This window comes from Oryctolagus cuniculus, chromosome 3, assembly GCF_051225735.1.
Source record: "Oryctolagus cuniculus isolate XC-2025 breed Fujian yellow rabbit chromosome 3, ASM5122573v1, whole genome shotgun sequence".
In the NCBI taxonomy this organism is placed as follows: domain Eukaryota; kingdom Metazoa; phylum Chordata; class Mammalia; order Lagomorpha; family Leporidae; genus Oryctolagus; species Oryctolagus cuniculus.
Window position 1 is genome coordinate 171,026,946 of NC_142869.1, and position 19,649 is coordinate 171,046,594.

The window sequence follows — 19,649 nt, forward strand, 5'->3', positions numbered from 1 at the left end:
AAAGTGGGCAAACTTGCTCCTTATAATAAGTTGTCACTGGCAAAAAGCCAATGAGTTGTTTCAGTTAGCACAATGTCTCCAGCCCAAAGGACGAAGGATGTTGAAGGGACAGGGCACTAGGACGAGGGCACGCATCCTTCCCACCCGGATTTCCTGGATTACGGTACTACGTAAGATTTAATTTGAAAAATAAGATCTGCTGCTCTTGGGAGAAGACCTAAATCTCTGTACATTGACAACATGGTGGGATAGAACACACTTGAAGGAGCCCTAAAACTAACCGCACACCTCTTATTAATTACAATAGCTTCATGCAACAAAATTCACTGACCCATCAATTTCTTCAGTTTTCACATCTGGGTAAGGGAGGCTGGCTCACGTAACTGGACCTAATGCTTCAGTTCCCATTAGAATACAGTACCTCGAGCCACAGGCCTCATATTCTAAGTAAACTTGTTCCCTGAGAGCAATTATACACACCCCCCACCCAAAAGTAACCACTGAGAATCACAAATATTCACAAATACTCCTGGGAGAGTTTATTCTGAGCTTCAGTTTTTAAGCTGTAACTAATGGTTACTTCCTAAAGCTTCGATCCACAACCTGATCTTGCTTTCCTAAAAAAAAGTCTATCTTCTTGGTCTTCACTGTTGTCCTTTACAGTTTACAATCGGAGGCTCCATGGTTATGTTAAACTTATTTTTCTTGATGCAAGTGACTGTGTATCAGAAACTTAGTTCTCATTACGGTTACACTTAGACTTTCAAATCTTCATGCTTTTTTATATGAACACAAGGACAGCTTGTCTTAGCCTCCCCTCCCCTGCGTCATGCATATATAGAGTATCTCCACCAACATTTGATTGCAAGAAAAGTCTGAATTTTCTCAAACCTCAATAATGTATTTCTAAGTGACTCAAATATACATGAATTATGCTAAATCAAATTTTAAATAGCAGACAAAATTTGTCATATTAAAACATAGAAAAGCTTTTATAATACAGGTGTGCCACTCTTCAGGACAGCTACAAAAACCACCCCCAATTTATTCACTAAAATATGCAGACAAAGAAAAATATCATCAACTCAAGTTATGAAAAAATATTACTCTACTGACAACAGAGTTTACATTCAAGTTACTATGACTATGTTTACCATAAAGCAAGACAGACCAGTACTGCAGGGCACACTTTCTGGGGCACAGACAAAATCTTAAGAGTTTAGTAGATCTGAAAGTAGAAGTTAGACTAGGTGAAAAATTTTAAGAAAAAAAAAAAGTGGTATGAAAACAAAGAAACAGAAAAAGAAATCAGGCAAATTTTGCTCCCATCTGTAGAAGCAGAAATGTCATACATGGAAAAACCTGCATCAGCTAAACATGATCTGTGCTTTCTGGGCTTCACTTCCTGTCACTCCTTGTCTAGAATGTTTTCACCATCTCAGCTAAGTTTTACTCAATATTCCAAAAGTCTCGGTCTTTTCCAGATCATTCCATACGACACTTCTGGTCTGAAGCGCGCTCGTCTGGCAGTGGAATGTGCTGGGCACTCCTGGAGTCACCGCTTGCCCCCTTGGCATCTCCCCTCCCCATCTACCTCCCCAGCTGGTAGAAGGCCTGCCTGCAGACACTGTCCGCGTTCCCCAGGAGCTTAGAGACCTGATGTGCTTCAAGCTGCCTGCACGCCTGAAGCGGGTTTCCCCAGCAAAGCCTGTTTAATTCCTATCTGTACAATGCTATTAAGAAATGGTTCTCTTCAGAAAGATACAAATCTGTTTGAAAGAGGAATGAGTTACGTTTTGAGGTCCAAAACTTAACAAGAAATGAACCACTAAGATGATGAATTAATAGCATTTTAGAGGCCAAAACATCAACAAATATATTTTTTTAAATTGAATTTTAAAATTAAGTCAAAACTGCTTAAATAAGGGATTTTAAAAAAAGATTTATTTATTTGAAAGTCAGAGTTACACAGAGAAGGAGAGGCAGAGAGAGAGAGAGAGAGAGAGAGGTCTTCCATCCGCTGGTTCATTCCCCAAATGGCTGCAACAGCTGCAGCTGTGGCAATACAAAGCCAGGAGCCAGGAGCCTTTTCCCGGTCTCCCACACAGGTGCAGGGGCCCAAGGACTTGGGCCATCTTCTGCTGCCCTCCCAGGCCACAGCAGAGAGCTGGATCGGAGGTGGAGCAGCCAGGACTTGAACGGTACCCATATGGGAAGCCAGCACTGCAGGCAGCAGCTTTACACACCATGCCATAGCACCGGCCCCAAATAAGGGATACTTTTTTAAAAACAAGCAATTCGAATACCGTGTTCAGGGCAGTAAACAGGTTCTGAAAGACAGTCTAGCCACCTTCCTTTTCTAAACACTATTCATCATTCACTCCTGTACTCTATTACTTTGGTACCAACAGTCTAGGGAAGTTCAGTAGCAGTGTCATTTTCACAAATAAGAAGGCTCTGCTAGCTTACATTTACCCAAGGTTCTTTCAGTTGAAAAGTAACAGAATCAAAATCTCTCCGACTCCAAAGCGTTTGCTCTCGCCCTCAAGTGCATTAACAGCCAGTCCTTGTTCTGGCAGGACGAATGGGCTAATAAAAAGGGAGGGCAGCCATGTTTAAATAACTACAACCTGTGATAATAAATGGTAGTATTCCAGAGGGAATGAACATGTGCCTAATCTGCCATTCTGCGTATAGGATAAGCAGTAACCAGGGAAGCATCAGAGAAAAGAGGCTGACGTGGAAGGGGAAAAAGGCGTTCCTTGTAGAACTGAGGTCAATGCAGGAAGTGAATCGCAAAATACAGTAGAAACATTTCAAAATAAAAGTAAGCGAGATTTGGACAGCATGTAGTCTACTTTTCTAGAATGTTTCTATAAGGATCTATAAATCTGTTTTGGAGGAGAATCAGAACATATAATGGGAGCAGAAAGACATCTAGACAACTGCTTTACAAAGGATCTTAGAAAGCAGAATCAAAGGGGAAAATACAAAAAGATGTCTATGTGTAAAGGCACATATAGAACGAGGAAAGGATCACCAGCGTTGTGGCACAAGGCGTTAAGCTGCCACCTGTACTGCCGGCATCTCTACTTCCAATCCAGTTCCCTGCTAATGCACCTAGGAAAGCAAAAGAAATGGCCCAAGTGTTTGGGTCCCCACACCCACATGAGACCTAGATGAAGCACCTGGCTTCGGCCTGGCCCAGCCCTGACCATTGCAACCATTTGGTGAATGAACCAGTGCATGGAAGATCTCTGCCTCTCTCTCTCTCTTTCTGCAACTCTGCCTTTCAACTAAAAAAATAAATCTTTTTTTTTTTTAAAATGAGGAAAGGGTTAACTTAAGATGAACCCTAAGATTAACTCTAAATATACATACATTCTTAGTAGCATCACAGACTGGGATCAGATGGATTTGGAACCAGAATAGGTAAGCAACACGGTTAAGTGAAACCAAAGGATTAAAAAAAAAAATCCACATAAGAAATCTGCAAAACCTGAAATGAGGAACTTGGAGGAAAGAATTTAAGTGAGTGTAAGACTAATCACTGGCTATGCGCAAAGCTCTGTGAGGACATGTAAAGATAATCAAGAAGTCTCACAATCAAGGAGAGGATCTAAAGATCAGCAGAACATTCGTCAGAGTAACTTCCCTCAAAACAAATGACACATTTGCAGGGACAAGGTGGGTGGCAACCACACCAACATCTTGGAGGTCTCCATCTGCCAGAAGAAAATGAACCTGATAAAATGTTCCTTACTGACCATCTCACCTTCTAAGGTGAAAACAAGGAGGAAAATTTTTATTCTGGATTTAATTCTGGTTGGCTATTGTGAAAAATAATAGAAGCCTTAGGAGTATGTTGATAACCATGGAGTTTATAGAAGCAAGAGATGAGGGGCCAGAGCTATGGCACAGGGGGTTAAGCTACTGCTTGTAACACCAGCAGCATCCCATATGGGCGCAGGTTCATGTACCAGTTGCTCCACTTCCTATCTAGCTCCCTGCTAACGTGCTGGGGAAAGCAGAGGAGGATGGCCCAAGTGCCTGAGCCCCGGCACACACGTGGGAGACCCAGATGAAGCTCCTAGGTCCTGGCTTCGACCTCGCCCAGCCCTGGCTGTTGTGGCCATTTGGGGAGTGAACCAGCAGACGGAAGATCTTTCTCTTTCTCTCCTTCTTTCTCTGTAATTCTGACTTTCAAATAAATAAATAAATAAATCTTACCTCCCCCCCCCCCCCAAAAAAAAGCCAAGAGATGAAAAATTACACATGAGTTCTTTGGTGGAAGGCATTCTGGCTATTTTTGCTCCCATAATACTACAATTATTTGTTTACTTGGCTTTTTTTTTTTAGCAGATTTTGAGTTCCTCCAAGAAAACAGACTGTCTTTATATAGTAAAAAGTAATTGAACCTGAACCTCCGCAGGGCTCAATGGCTGTAAATGAAAGTCAGATAAAGAACTGAGGGGAGTAGTCCCTGGATTACATGCAGCAATGATTCACAGGCCACAGAGGATGTGAAAACTTGACATTATGGCTATGAGTAGTAAACAACCCTATAAGGAAAAGAAAAACAGAAAAAAATTCAAAGAAGCCACTGGCTGCACAGGGAGAATCTAATGAGATCTGATTTGAATACTTGGGAAAGGTGGGTAAAGGTGTATAACCTACCTGTATGTGAGAGTGTCATAATCCTTATGGATTAAAATACTAATCCATATGATCTAAGGATGCAAAACGTACTGAAGGAAAAATAAAGCTATGTTTGGAATAAGGGGAAAAATTAGAAAAAGCCACTGCTGAGCCTGATGTCAAAATATTAAGCTACCAAAAAAATAATAATAGTAACAGCATAGTTCCATGTTCATTTTGCTTCCTTCCATCTTTATTTAAAAAAAAAAAAAAGAAAAGAAAGAAAAAAAGCACAGATTTCAAACCAAAAGGACTGACTTCACAACAAAAAGAAGAGAACTGTAAATCAGGAGAGATGCAAAGACAGTAAAAAGTCCTCAATTTAAATGAGTTTAAATCTGTAAGTGCAAGATGAACTGTATCTTGGGTTATTAATCCTCATCAATGAGATCATAAAACCACTGTCAAGACAAGAGCCAGAAAGGGAGGAAATGAGGGACTCCAGAAATGGCATACTTAGAACTAGTACTTGGGAAAATTGTGACACAGATTATTAGAGGCTTGACAATTTCTTTATAAAGGAATAATATACCACTGTTCTATCCACTTTAGGGGACATTTTTCCTGGGAAATGATCACAGCATTTTGCTTAGAATCTCAGCCCTTTCCCAACTGAAATATATAAGAAGCTGAACTTTAATTTTGCAATTAAGCAAGTAGCAAAAAAAAAAAAAAAAAAAGGCAGCTTCTATTGACCACTGCTTTCCACTGAAAGGGTCTCCCTTCCATATCTGATGGCCCAGCTGCTTTCCTCTTCTGCTGTCTGCTCAGATCATAAGATTTGAAACAGCTCAACTGCCATCCCACTGATGCCTCAAGCCCAGAAAAGAACACAGTGATCAATGGGAAACAAAAAGAATTTTCATAAGGAACCAATTCTAATTTATTCTTTGGATAGGCCTCCTTTTTAAAAAAAATTTTTTTTTTTATTTGACAGGTAGAGTTACAGACAGTGAGAGAGAGACAGAGAGGAAGGTCTTCCTTCCGTTGGTTGACTCCCTAAACAGCTGCTACGGCCGGTGCTGCTCTGATCCGAAGCCAGGAGCCAGGTGCTTCTTCCTGGTCTCCCATGCGGGTGCAGGGGTCCAATCACTTGGGCCATCCTCCACTGCCCTCCTGGGCCACAGCAGAGAGCTGGGCTGGAAGAGGAGCAACCGGGACTAGAACCCGGTGCCCACATGGGATGCTGGCGCCACAGGCGGAGAATTAACCAGGTGAGCCACAGTGCCAGCCCCATCTTTGGATAGGCCTCCTAGGACATCAGAAGTGTATGTTGAGGGGCTGGCACAGTAGTATAGTAGGTTAAGCATCTGCCTGTGGTGCCAACATCCCATATAAGCATGGGTTGAAGTCCTGGCTGCTCCACTTTTAATCCAGCTCCCTGCTGGTGGCCTGAGAAAGCTGTAGAAGATAGCCCAGGTGCTTCAACCTCTGGACCCACATGGGAGACCCAGAAGAAGCTCCTGGCTCCTGGCTTTGGATAGGCCCGGCTCTGGCTGTTGTGGCCATTTGGGGAATGAACTAGCAGGTGGAAGACTTCTCTGTCTCTCCCTCTCTCTGGAACTTTCTCTCTCAAGTAAATAAAGAAATCTTAAAAAAAAAAAAAAAAGTATATGTTGAATTCGGCAGGTTCCTTTCAGATGAGATATGAAAGTATAGCATAAATAGTAGAGATTAGATGAATTTATGTAGAATTTGAGAGTGTACCAGTCTAAAAGTCTCTAAACACTGCTTAGTTTCTGTTGGCCTGCATGGTTATTATATTTGATAAATCCATAAAGTTCACTTACACATGTGAAACACACAGCCATCTCAACAGTTGGCACAATCAGTAATGGAAATGACACCTATTCTTAAATTAAAATTCTTACATTCTTCATGTAATAAAAAAACTTACATTCTTCACACAAATGTTATTAATAAAGCTATTAATTTAAAGCTATCACTTTAAATTCATATATAACCATACTAAATCAATGACATAAATTTTCAAGTATACATTAAGATTTCTAAGAATGCATTGGGAAAGTACAGGATGGAAAAGATTTAACTAGTAGTGTATATGGATAATATGTCTAGTAGCTTTACTACTGGCTTAGGATAAATGATATGACAACTGAGTAATGAAACTTCTAAACAGGTAACACTAAGACCATGTAAACAGATGTGTAATATCTAAATTAGCAACTTATGACACTGGGCAAATCACAATTGATAACCACTTCGAGCCCTGGTTTCTCCATTGACAAAACGGTGGTAAAACCTAAGATACTTCTAAAATAGGGCTCTGTAAATACAATGAAACACATGTATTAGTAAGAATAGTTTTAATGAAAAAGCAGATTATCTGGCGACATGTGATTATTTTCAAGCATGAGGTTATTATTTTAAGAAATCACTGTCAAGTCAAAATATGGATAGAGGTGAACTGGACTACAGAGAGAACTGGAAGTCATGTTAACTGTGGAGAGGCTGAAAGAACTGAGGATGTATCTAGAAGTCAATAAACAAGTGGTAATTTTATTCACATATCTGACAAACTGTACTCAAGAAGCACAAATGGGAAAACATATCAACATTTTGTGTTAAGCAAGGGAAAACAAATAATTTAAGTAGAAAGTACTCTAAGGAATGCCCTATCTACCAAAATATTGAGCTCCTAAAACAGCTCAGCAGTACACACGAGTTCTGAAAAGCAGGCATTTTGTAGGGGCTTTCAGAACTGTGTGTTTCAGGGGAGATTCCTCAGTATACAGATTTGTAAGTATTACAAATGAGGACTCAGATAACAAGAAAAAAGCATTGTGTGAAACTTTAGAAAGGTATGTCTGTGGTGAGGGAGTGTTGGGAAAATAAGGTTAGAGCCAAGAGCTGAGATTTGAGTTCAGAGGGTAGGAAAAAAGAGAGGGAGAGAACAAATCATAATGTTGGAAACAGAGGGGTGGATCTCAACCATGAATGACACAACAGAAACAAGAGGTAAGTTATAACTCCTGTGCATATGAATCTGATCAAATGCTTCCAAAGTACGGACTTAACACAAAGCAGATATGCACTTTGCAGGCCTCCAGAAGCAACATCTCTCTCTCAACAAACATTTACTGCATGTCCACTCTGTACCATTTTCTTTGGAGCTTGTGGTAACATTCTCTAGCTGCCTCCTAAATTCTGCTTGTTTTTGTATTTCCTTAGTGGATCACTGGTGGTTGGCCCTTTCTAGTCAAGTAGGTGAAAAGTTCTTGATTTTTTAGTGCCAATAAAATATTTTTCATCAGCACAGAAGTTTCTCTCTAGACCTGCAGTCAGATCAGCAATTTTGCTATCTAGGCAGCAATCCCCCTTATGGCTCTATGTCTGTTGAATTCTGAAGTTCATTATTGTTCAAATATTCTGAAAGCTATTGTAATGTTTTAAATAAGTTTTAAGTAACTTTTCCAAATACTGTAAGTTATTTAAAACATCAAAATGAGCTACTTATTGTTTTTGATTACAGAGTCCACTTTTTAAGTGAGTATCAATCCCTACCAGCATAGCTTAAATTAAAGGTATGGGGCTGGCTGGCTGGCCAGCAGTGCAGCATAGCGGGTAAAGCCGCTGCCTGCAGTGCCTGCATTCCTTGTCGGTGCCAGTTCAAGTCCCAGCTGTTCCACTCCTGATCCAGCTCTCTGCTATGGCCTGGGAAAGCAGTAGAAGATGGCCCAAGTCCTTGGGCCCCTGCACCCACGTGGGAGACCTAGATGAAGCTCCTGGCTTTGGATTGGTGCAGCTCCGGCCGTTTTGGCCACTGGGGAGTGAACCATCAGATGGAAGACCTTTCTGTGCCTCTCTGTAACTCCACATTTCAAATAAATAAATAAATCTTTAAAAGAAAAAAGTCACAAAACTCCCAAATAAGACTAAAAGTATCCATTTTTCTGAAACATTTCTTTAATTGACAAATTCTTCATAACCCAATTATGAGCTTCATTTTTAGGAAGTATTTTTAGGCACTTTATTTCATTTAATTTCAGGAAAATTTTACTTCATTAAATTATATAACTTCATTATTTTGTATTAAAACTAAATGAAACAGAATAGTCATGGTGATAAACATTTTCAAAACAACAGACCAAGCATACATCTTTAAGAGTGGCATAGCAGGTAAAGCATTTCATATGAGTCCTAGTTCAAGTTCTTTTTCATCCAGTTATCCAAACTAAGAGATACTGAAGTTTGTTTTGAGATTGGATTTTTAGATGTGTTTGTTTTTAAACAAGAATGTATACTTTAAAATTTAGCTATTTTTAGTATCTCAAATGTGTAATTTAAAAAAAAAGACTAGCAAAAACTTAAATATATATAACCAAGTGAAGAAAGCCAATCTGAAAATGTTATATACTATATGATTCCCAATATATGACATTCTGGAAAAGGCAAAACTGGAAACAGAAAATAAGAAAATAAGTGGTTACCGAATGGCTGTGGGGGGGAGAAGAAAGGAAGGGATGAACAGGCAGAATACAGAGGATTTTCAGGGCAGTGACACCACTCCGTATGATGCCATAATGGTAGCCACACGTACATTATATATTTGTCCAAACCCACAGAACGCACAACACCATGAACAAACCCTAATGTAACCTATGGACTTTGGGGGATAGTGATGCATCAGTATAAACTCATCAACGGTCCCACCCTGATGGGAGACACTGATAATGGAGGAACATATGGTTGCGGGGCATAGGGCATATGGGACAACTCTAACTCCATTCAGTGTTTCTGTGAATATAAAAATAGCTAGAAAGTAATAGTCCCTTTTTAAAAAGGCTACCTTACTTTTTTCTTCTTTTTCACTACTTATTCACATACTAGGAGAAACAATAGCTTTTTTGGTTCCAACTTCAAAGGATGTCTAAATGAAGAAAATGGGGCTGGTGTTATCATGAAGTGGGCTAAGATGCTGCCCTGTCACACTGGTACCACATATTGGAGTGTAAGCGCAAATCCTGGCTGCTCCACTTCTGATCCAGTGCCCTTGCTAATGTGCCTGGGAAGGCAGTGAACACGGCCCAAGGGCTGGGGATCCTACTACCCATGTGGGAGGTCCACAGGGATTTCCTGGCTCCTGGCTTGTTCTGACCCAGGCTCCAAGGTTGCAGCCATTTGGGGAGTGAATCAGTGGATGGAAGATCTCTCTCTCTCTCTCTCTCGTTGCTCTGCACTTCAAATAAATAAAATAAATCTTTTTAAAAATGCAAAAAAAATCCTAATCTCAACACACTCCTTCCAGACCATGTAAAGATGATACTCTTATGGAGGATAGCATTTCAAAAGAACCCTGATGAATTCAAAGACGTACATGCTCACCACCAGTTCTCTAAGGGGCCCTAGCTTAAAAATAATTTGAAACATATACTTAAGTATTCCTCCTTGGCTATGATTTATTATAGCTGAATTTGGAAGAGACTGTCAAGAGATAGTCTAAACAAATCCAATTCTCAAGTCAGTGTGGAATCTTAAAAAAAAAAAAAAAGGAAGCAAGAATAGATGAATACATTTTCACAAATAAATCAAAAACCTTAATTCTTATTTAAAATATCCTGAAGCTTTAAACTAAGCAGAGACTAACATTTTAGCAAAAAAAAAAATCTGTTAAAAATCACATCTATTTGAAAAACTGTAAGTTGTGGTCATATTGTTTGGAAGTGTTAGGTGATTTAAAAAGTGAATTTTAAGAATTGGGTTAGGGGCTGGTGCTGTGGTGCAGTGGATTAAAGCTCCGGCCTGCAGTGCCAGCATCCCATATGGGCACCAGGTTCAAGTCATGGCTGCTTCTCTTCTGATTCAGCTCTCGGCTATGGTCTGGGAAAGCAGTAGAAGATGGCCCAGTGGCCAGCGCCGCAGCTCATTAGGCTAATCCTCCACCTAGCGGCGCTGGCACAACGGGTTCTAGTCCCAGTCGGGACGCTGGATTCTGTCTCGGTTGCCCCTCTTCCAGGCCAGCTCTCTGCTGTGGCCCGGGAAGGCAGTGGAGGATGGCCCAAGTGCTTGGCCCTGCACCCCATGGGAGACCAGGAGAAGCACTTGGCTCCTGCCTTCGGATCAGCGCGGTGCGCCGGCCGCAGCGCACCAGCCGCAGCGGCCATTGGAGGGTGAACTGACGGCAAAAAGGAAGACCTTTCTCTCTGTCTCTCTCACTATCCACTCTGCCTGTCCAAAAAAAAAAAAAAAAAAAAAAAAAAGGGCCCCTGCACCCGTGTGGGAGAACCAGAAGATGCTCCTGGCTCCTGGCTTCGGATCAGTTCAGCTCTGGCCGTTGTGGCCATTTGGGGAGTGAACCAGCAGATGGAAGACCTCTCTCTCTGGGGCTCTACCTCTCTCTGTAACTCTGTCTTTCAAATAAATGAAATAAAAAAATTGGGTTAACTGAACAATGCCAAAGTCTTACAATGTGCAAAATCCTTATCACTTCAACATTTAACAACGCAGTACTTGTTACTCAACCTAAGAAATGAATCTGATCACCTCATGAAGTTTGGAAATAAGATGAAAGGCTAGTAGAATGGTTACTAGGGAGATAGAGGGTCTGGTATCTTAAGCAAAAGATTCCAAGCAAGCGGTAAGCAGCCTGATGGGAGAGGAGTGCTATCCTTTGAAAAGGGGGATTCAGGCCTGTCAGGGATGGGGTGGGGCTGCCACACAGGTGGTTTACATTAAGATGTAGTGATGACCTTCCCGCTAACTGTGGTGAGCTGTAGAGAGAATGAAATTATTTCTTCTTTACCAAAAGAAAGAAAAAGAAACTTGATAGAAAGGTAAGCACAAGTGATCAGATGGGATTCATGGTGATCAAGACTGAAGCCTGTTATAAAACAGAAATTGCAGGGTTTTATGTATTGATTGGGGGGTACATAAAATCCTTACTTATTTTGGTAATAAGCTTAATTCCAATTAAATAATCAACGGTCACTTTAAAATGCAGGTGCAGTATTAGGGGCTCATATCTAGCATCACTGACTAGATTAAAAACTCAATATATGTTACACCTGTTGTAGGACAGGTAGGGGAAGACTATGGTTAGGTTGATTAGTGAACTGTAACAGTTTAAAAATAAAAAGACATATACCTGATAGCAAATCTAACTCTAATTGGGTACTGAGGGAGTATGGCACCTATGCCAGCAATCTATAATCAGAAAATTTAATAAAAGCAAGTATCTTCAATAGAGAAAATCTAAGTGTAACAACAACATGTAAGGCCGGTAAGAAACCTTCCAGAGTCTCCTTTATCTATACTTGGGTACTCAACTCACAGATGGAATAAAGGAAAAAATAAGCAGCCTCAGGGTCAGACTTTTTGCAAATGCCAACATATGACAACATTTAATCACATCGCAACAAAGTGCCACATCATTATGTTCTACTCCAAAGTCACATCATTTCAGCGCACAAGGCTGGCAATAAAGTGTAAATGCCCGTACAGTCCTTAGGACAACATCTCACCACATTAGGAAACAGAACTAACCACGAAAGTTGATTGAAGTCACCTTTCTCACATTCTGTCTTGGAGGCAGTGATGGTATTATCATCTTAAATCCTTTATGCAGCCCTATTTCATTATGCTGAAAAATAACAATCTCCTTATTTGAAAAAACAGATCAAGTATGCTATCATTCTACACGGTGGACACTGAGCAGCTTCCCTTTAAAGAAAAATCTAAGAACACACTTATAGTATGGGTGAAAGACAAAGATCTTTTCATTTTGTAATTTTAGAAGAGATGTTACCAATCTAGTGTCACCCATGTTGGTCCTTAAGTACTCTTTGGTAATGCAGAAAAACCCAGGGTAAATTAAATCCCACCTGTTTTGTTTTAGTTCTGAATTTGGTAATTAGACAATTACTATTAAGTCTACAATATGGGGGCCGGGGCCATGGCTCACTTGGTTAATCCTCCACCTGTGGTGCCAGCATCCCATATGGGCGCCGGGTTCTAGTCCCGGTTGCTCCTCTTCCAGTTCAGCTCTCTGCTGTGGCCTGGGAGTGCAGTGGAGGATGGCCCAAGTGCTTGGGCCCTGCACCTGCATGGGAGACCAGGAGGAAGCACCTGGCTCCTGGCTTCTGATTGGCGCAGCACACTGGCCATAGCGGCCATTTGGGGGGTGAACCAACGGAAAAGGAAGACCTTTCTCTGTCTTTCTCACTGTCTAACTCTATCTGTCAAATAAAAAAAAAAAAGTCTACAATATGGTTATAATTGTCTCCCCCGCCTAAGGTTCCTACAAGATCACAGAGCCACAGTTAACACAATGCTGATTTGAAAACTTATAAGACCTATGACAACATTTGCTAGTTGATGAACATTTTGATGCATTCAATTCATTACTGGCACTAATATTCAGAGTTCAAAGTCTTTGACTAGAAAGAACTACTGTAAGAATTAAACAGAAAGACACGTTTAGGGAAGACATGTATGCTGAATCTTGCAAGTTCTTTTCTCCACTGATTAGATACATATGAAAGCAAATGGAGTTGCTGAGGGCTAAGGCACATTAAATTGATGTTGAGTGCTATTTAGTGTAGTAAGCCTGTGTTATAAAGTAAACTGAAAGTATGTTATTGCAAAGTTAAAAGAAAAAAAAGGAGGGGGGAGGAAGGGAAGTATCCTTATGTTCTTAGAATTGTCTTTGAAATACATGAAATCTGTTCTCTTTATATTAATAAACAATATTTTAAAATTAATGTTAGAATGTGACTATAGGAAAATCATAGTTTCTCAGAGCCTGGTCTATTATTATCATTATTTGGGCTTCACAGGAGGATTGCTACAGACTATATTCTATCTATCACAGTTCTGAGGTTGCATGATTCCAAAACAAATCTTTCCTTATTTTTTCTTAGGGTTTTCCTAAGAGTGTGACCTGGGATGGGTATGCTTAGTAGTTGGAGGGGAGTCTGATTGAGAAAAAGCTATGAAAATATTTGTTCAGAAAAACACATGATCAGGGTATGGTGCATTTAATTAGGGTCTCTGTTTCCATTAAAAACAAATTAGGAGGCTGACACTGTGGCGTAGCAGGTAAAGCCGTCGCCTGCAGTGCCAGTGTCCCATATGAGCACTGGTTCAAGTCCTGGCTGCTCCTCTTCTGATCCAGCTCTCTGCTATGGCCTGGGAAAGCAGTAGAAGATGGCCCAAGTCCTTGGGCCCCTGCACCCAGGTGAGAGATGTGGAAGAAGTTCCTGGCTCCTGATCGGTGCAGTTCCAGCCGTTGCGGCCATGTGGGGAGTAAACCAGTGGATGGAAGACCTCTCTCTCACACCTGTAACTCTGCTTTTCAAATAAAATAAATATTTTTTAAAAAATTGGGAGTGGGCACTTGGTGCAGTGGTTAGAACACCCCTTGGGATACCCTGAATCCCATACTAGGGTAGGGTGGATGGGTGTGAATCCTAGCTTCCTGCTTCTGTGCAACCTGGGAAGTAGCAGATGAAGGCCCAAGTACTTAGGTCCCTGCTACCTACATGGGAGACCTGGATTGAATGCCAGGACCCTGTCTTTGACCTGATCCACCACAGTCCAGCCATGGTAGGAATTTGGGGAGTGAACCAGTAGATGGAAGATCTCTCTCTCTTTCTCTCTCTGCCTTCCAAACAAGTACAAAAAAAAAAAAAATTAAAAAGTCTAAAACTACAGAATTTATTACCCAGAACCTATGAATTAATCAGAACACAGTTAAAAAAAAAAAAAGAACAGTTGCAGCAAAATTGCCTGAGACAGTTTGCTGTGCTACACTCCCCAAATGGAGGGTTTAATTTTAAATTATACAAAACCCCAAACATAAGCATGTACAACACAAAGTCACACACATAAAGCTTACCTTTGCTCAGAAAAGTCTTACATAATGCTAATTAAGTGACACAAAGATGGTAAGACTATTATTACCAATTCAGAACTATTCAGACTGTTGCTTCAAACATTTTTACCCAATCAGAAAATCTAATCTTTAGGTTCTTGCCTAGCTCTTGCTTTTTCTTTGGATGAGATTATAAAAGTTGGGTCGGCGCTGTGGCTCACTAGGCTAATCCTCCGCCTTGCAGCGCCGGCACTCCAGGTTCTAGTCCCGGTCGGGGCGCCGGATTCTGTCCCAGTTGCCCCTCTTCCAGGCCAGCTCTCTGCTGTGGCCAGGAAGTGCAGCGGAGGATGGCCCGAGTACTTGGGCCCTGCACCCCATGGGAGACCAGGAGAAGTACCTGGCTCCTGCCATCGGATCAGCGCGGTGCGTGCGCCAGCTGCGGCGGCCATTGGAGGGTGAACCAACGGCAAAGGAAGACCTTTCTCTCTGTCTCTCTCTCTCACTGTCCACTTTGCCTGTCCAAAAAAAAAAAAAAAAAAATTTGCTTGACCCGTAAGCTAAACTTGAAATGGACTGTTGTGTAGAAATATGGAATACCTATATTTTAAAGTTTAATATTTGCCATTCAGCTTACTGAGTAAAACACTGAGGCTAGATGAAGCTGTTATCACACAGTCCCAACAAGGAACAGGCCAAAATTCACACAGAGAGGGTGGGTTATTCATTCTGTTTTAACACTGAGATAATTAAAAACCAGTACTGGGCCAGTGAATTGTAATTTTAAAAGAATTAACTGTATGTAATGTAAATTAACTGTATCCAATGTGAATTTTACCTCTATATTAAAGGAACTAGGTACTTGAAAATTTATATAAATTAAATCAGAAAAACTTTTTAGGGTGCTGCTTTGTAACAGCACAATAGTGTATCTGAGTACCAAACAAGACCAGAAACAACAAAACTGTTCTAAGCACAGTTTGTTCCAGGGCCAGCCAGGAGCTTCCCAGAAACTTTAGAATGATCGTTAAGCGTGCAAAGCAGGCTAGGAGACTGGGCTAGTTGCCTAGGAAGCCTGGTCAAGAGGACCCTGGAGAAAATGGATTGGGTCATCAAGATCAACAACCTCAAGCCGTTTCATGGAATTTCTAGGTATTTAAGGCCAATTCTCTAGTGGCTAAGATGAGTTAGACTTGCCTGCTGGTCTAGGCACCTAACAGGTATAAACTAGATTTCTGTGTAACTCAAACCCAGGGTAGACTCTCTAAAGACCATGAAACAATAAATTCTCTACTTAATGAATCTTGAATTGGCCAGAATAATTCACAGCTGCTAAGGAAACTAGGCTGGTATGACCAGCAAGGTAGGGCAGCCAGATAAATACTCACGGAAGCAAATGACAAGGCAATAAAGAGGTTCAAGGAGCAGTAGCTTCTCATTCCATCAGCATGATTTCACATGGCATTTCTGAGCAATGATTTGTACTCTGAAGTACAAATTTTATTTTTCCATTATTACTTCAAAATGCCTCAGCTAATACACACGGAAACAAGGCCAGTGAGTTTTTAAAATATTCCGATGTCAGGGACTGGCATTGTGGTGCAGCGGACTAAGTCACTGCCTGTGGCACTGGCATCCCATATCAGAGAGCCATTTTGAGTACTGCCTGCTCCATTTCTGATCCAGCTCCCTACTAATGTGCCTGGCAGAGCAGTGGAAGATGGCCCAAATCCTTGGGTTCCCAGTATCCATGTTGGAGATTTGGATGGAGTTTGAGACTTAAGTCTTTGACCTGACCTGGGCCCATCTGTTGACGCCATTTGAGGAGTAAATCAGCAGACTGAACATCTCTGTCACTCTTTCAAATAAATCTTTGAAAAAATATTTTAGAGTCAGGAAATTAAGGCTAACAAGAAAAAAACCGTGAGAAGTGTTCAAAATGTAACTGGAAAATGCTTATCGTGTAAATCTGTGAATTTAAAAAATTTGTTTGCAAAGATTATTTTCAATTTTTTCACAGACTTCTTGAAGTACCCTCATATATGTAATATTTTCATTCCTGCCTCTTAGATCGTCAGCAACTTTTTCCTAAAGGTTATTACACAAAATATAAGGACCATGAGTAGATTAGTCCCATCATTTTTGGATTTTATTTATTCACCCAGTACATTCTCTTTGTGGTTATTATCAAAATATCTTTATTACCTAATAGAACATTTTCAACTTCTCTCTACTCTTCTGCAGTATACAGCTTTTCATTCTAATCTGCTATATAAATAAAGTTGAACGTCCTGATCTAACTATGTAAGAAGAAACACTTTTCCTTTATATAGGTGGAAAATCTACATTTCAAAAACAGCTTTTTATTTCAATTCTGAGAAACTAGCTCACCTACAATAAAGGCTCCGGGGCTACCAGACCAATCCTATTCCATCCCTACTCCTTTCGCCTCACTCACTCCCATGGGAAGTGAGGGTCCTCCCAGTCCCTGTACTTGCTGGGTTTACTCGCACCTGTCTCATCTCATGGCCGGCTTTCCCCAGGCCGTCCCCAGCACTCCATGTCCTCCTTTCTTGCTTTGGGGAAGAAGCTTTCCTTTGGGTAATTTTCAACATACGGGAAACCAGAATTCCCCAGGCAATACCATGCTTCCTACAATTCTCTCTCATCTATTCCTAACTCTTTAAGAAATGACGAAAAGGAAATGGGTAAAGAGAACAGAAGAGTTAACCAAAGCTAGCCTTCTTTCCAACCTCCAGCCCTACCGGTAGACATCACACTGCCTATAACCTCATCACCCCTTACTTTTGTCATTCCCAACATCAATCTAAAATCACTGAACTCTTTCCATACCAGTAACAGCACTAGTTCACAGGAAATCACCTTAATGAACTCTTCTTGATCACAAGATCAAGAATTTGAATGTTGTCTTCTTGAATATCTTATGGTCTTTCCTTTCTAACAAAATTTTCAATATTTGCTTTTTCAAATTCAAAGTTTGTGCAAAGCCAGAGGAAAACACAAAACCATTCTTATTCAGATCTGAAAAACAAAGCTGACCCTCACCTTCACACAGCAACTCTTATTTCCAATGTACTTTAAAGCTAATTCCTACACATTTTTAATCTCCTTTTATAACAGGCTCCCGATTTTCCATTCTTTTACCCTCATTCTCAAACAATAATGCATTCTAATATTATCCCTTCATCTATTCGCATTTTCTGTCATCTCACTTTGTCTTTCCCTGATCTTCTCATTGCTGTTTGAACTTAAAGAAAGACATATCCCACCTCTCTAATGCTAAACCCATGACTACCTTGGGAGCTTCTCACTGTCTGCCACTAAATTAGCCTATTTTCTCCTCAGTCTCTCAATTGGGTCTCTGCTCAGCCTTTGCATATTAGGTCTCTTCCTCTTATTAAAGCAATGCCAAGCTCTACCACCCAACTAGTTACTAACTTCTTTTTCTCCTCACATTTGTTGCCAAATGTCTTAAATAAGAAGTCAGCAATTGCTACAAACATATCTTTCACATTTCCTTATGAATTCTATGACTCTGGCTTCCATTCTATAGCCTTTTATGAAAATCACCTTTTTAAAGATCATCAGCAACTTGGCCAAACCTAAAAGCTTTTTCATTTCTAATTCATAATTTGTTTTCTTACAATTATTAGTATAGTGCAGGCCAATTTATTTGCATGAACCAGCAACGGCAGACTAAAACTGCCTTTAAATTGGTCCAAACTGTGATAATATGTTACAAAACCACTCTTCTTAAAATGCTACAATCAAGTTACATCTCTGCCCAAGAACCTAAAATTCTCTGCCACTGATCACATCCACACCAAGACTATGCTCTTCTGAATTTTCGAGACGTTAGCAACAATTATCCCAGCTTACCTATAGGACCTGCATACTTAGCTATCTCATTACTGTTCTTCCCTCCCCACTCCTACAGACTGTGCTCATTTCTACCTCTGTCCCCTTTACTGTACAATGTTTCCCTATATTCATCTAAATCGAAGCCATCTTTTAAAAATCAAAACGGCCCACATCTAGCAGCAGGTGTTCAGCATAGTGGTTGAGATGCCAGTTGACACTCGTGTCCTCCATCAGAGTACCTAGGTTCAGCATCTTGCTCCAGTTCCTGGCTCCAACTCCAGACTTGGGGAGGCGGCGGTGATGACGCAGGTGACTGGGTTCCTGCCACCCATATGGAATACCTGAACTGAGTTTCAGCTCTAGGCTTTGGCCTCAGCCTAGTCCTGGCCATTGTGGGCATTTGAGTAGTCTATCAGTACAGGGAAGTCTAATACATACACACACACATATTTACATGTATGTATATTTATCTCTCTCAAATTAAAAAAAAAAATTCCACACACTTACTTTACAGCCTGTCTTTATACCAGCTGATAGCAACTTCTTTCTCTAACTCCTATCTTCACTTTATCTGATTTGTTCATTAAACATTTCATGTGTGGTTGCCTGGATCAATTACTGTCATTTATCCAGCAGAGAGAGGCATATAATAGGTACTCATTCAGATAGACATACAGCACTAAGAACAAAAAAGACTAGTTTAGCACCAGCCAATTTGAACTTGGCCAATTCTGTAGAATAAAGACATATATATTATTGTTTTCAATTACTGCTTTGTAAGGTAATTAAAATATGAAAGGTTCTATTTTTTACTTGTATGGTGATCTGTTAGGGACAATTAAGAAGAATGGGAAAATTTTACGGTCAGACAAGAAAAAAAGCCTAAAATTTACAACTCAACATAGGCTAAGTGTCTCCCAGTTTACTTGGAAGCATAAAAAGCACCAGTGGTCTTCATTTTGTAAAATTTTAACACATTTCCAATTTGTCCTTTTTTCTTGACTTTCTGAGAAAATGCCTGTGTGGGAATACCTCCCTATGGACTTGTGTCACAGCACAAACACACTCTGGCTGTATCTTAAAAACAGGAGCCATCTTGCTAGAAATGTACACAGACAAGACGCATCGAAGTTGCTTGCTAAAGGAGCCCATATGTAGAAGGCCCTACTAAACTCCCGGGGTGTTAAATGAAGAGTAAGAGAAATGGACATACACATGCATACATTAGAATAAATGAATG

At 40.5% G+C, this 19,649-nt stretch overlaps 1 protein-coding gene across 5 annotated transcripts in view; it reads right to left on the reverse strand.

Annotated features, from left to right (window-relative positions):
• The window catches only part of CNOT4 (CCR4-NOT transcription complex subunit 4), a 135,990-nt gene that overhangs the window by 9,449 nt on the left and 106,892 nt on the right, over window positions 1–19,649 (reverse strand). The window lies entirely within an intron of this gene.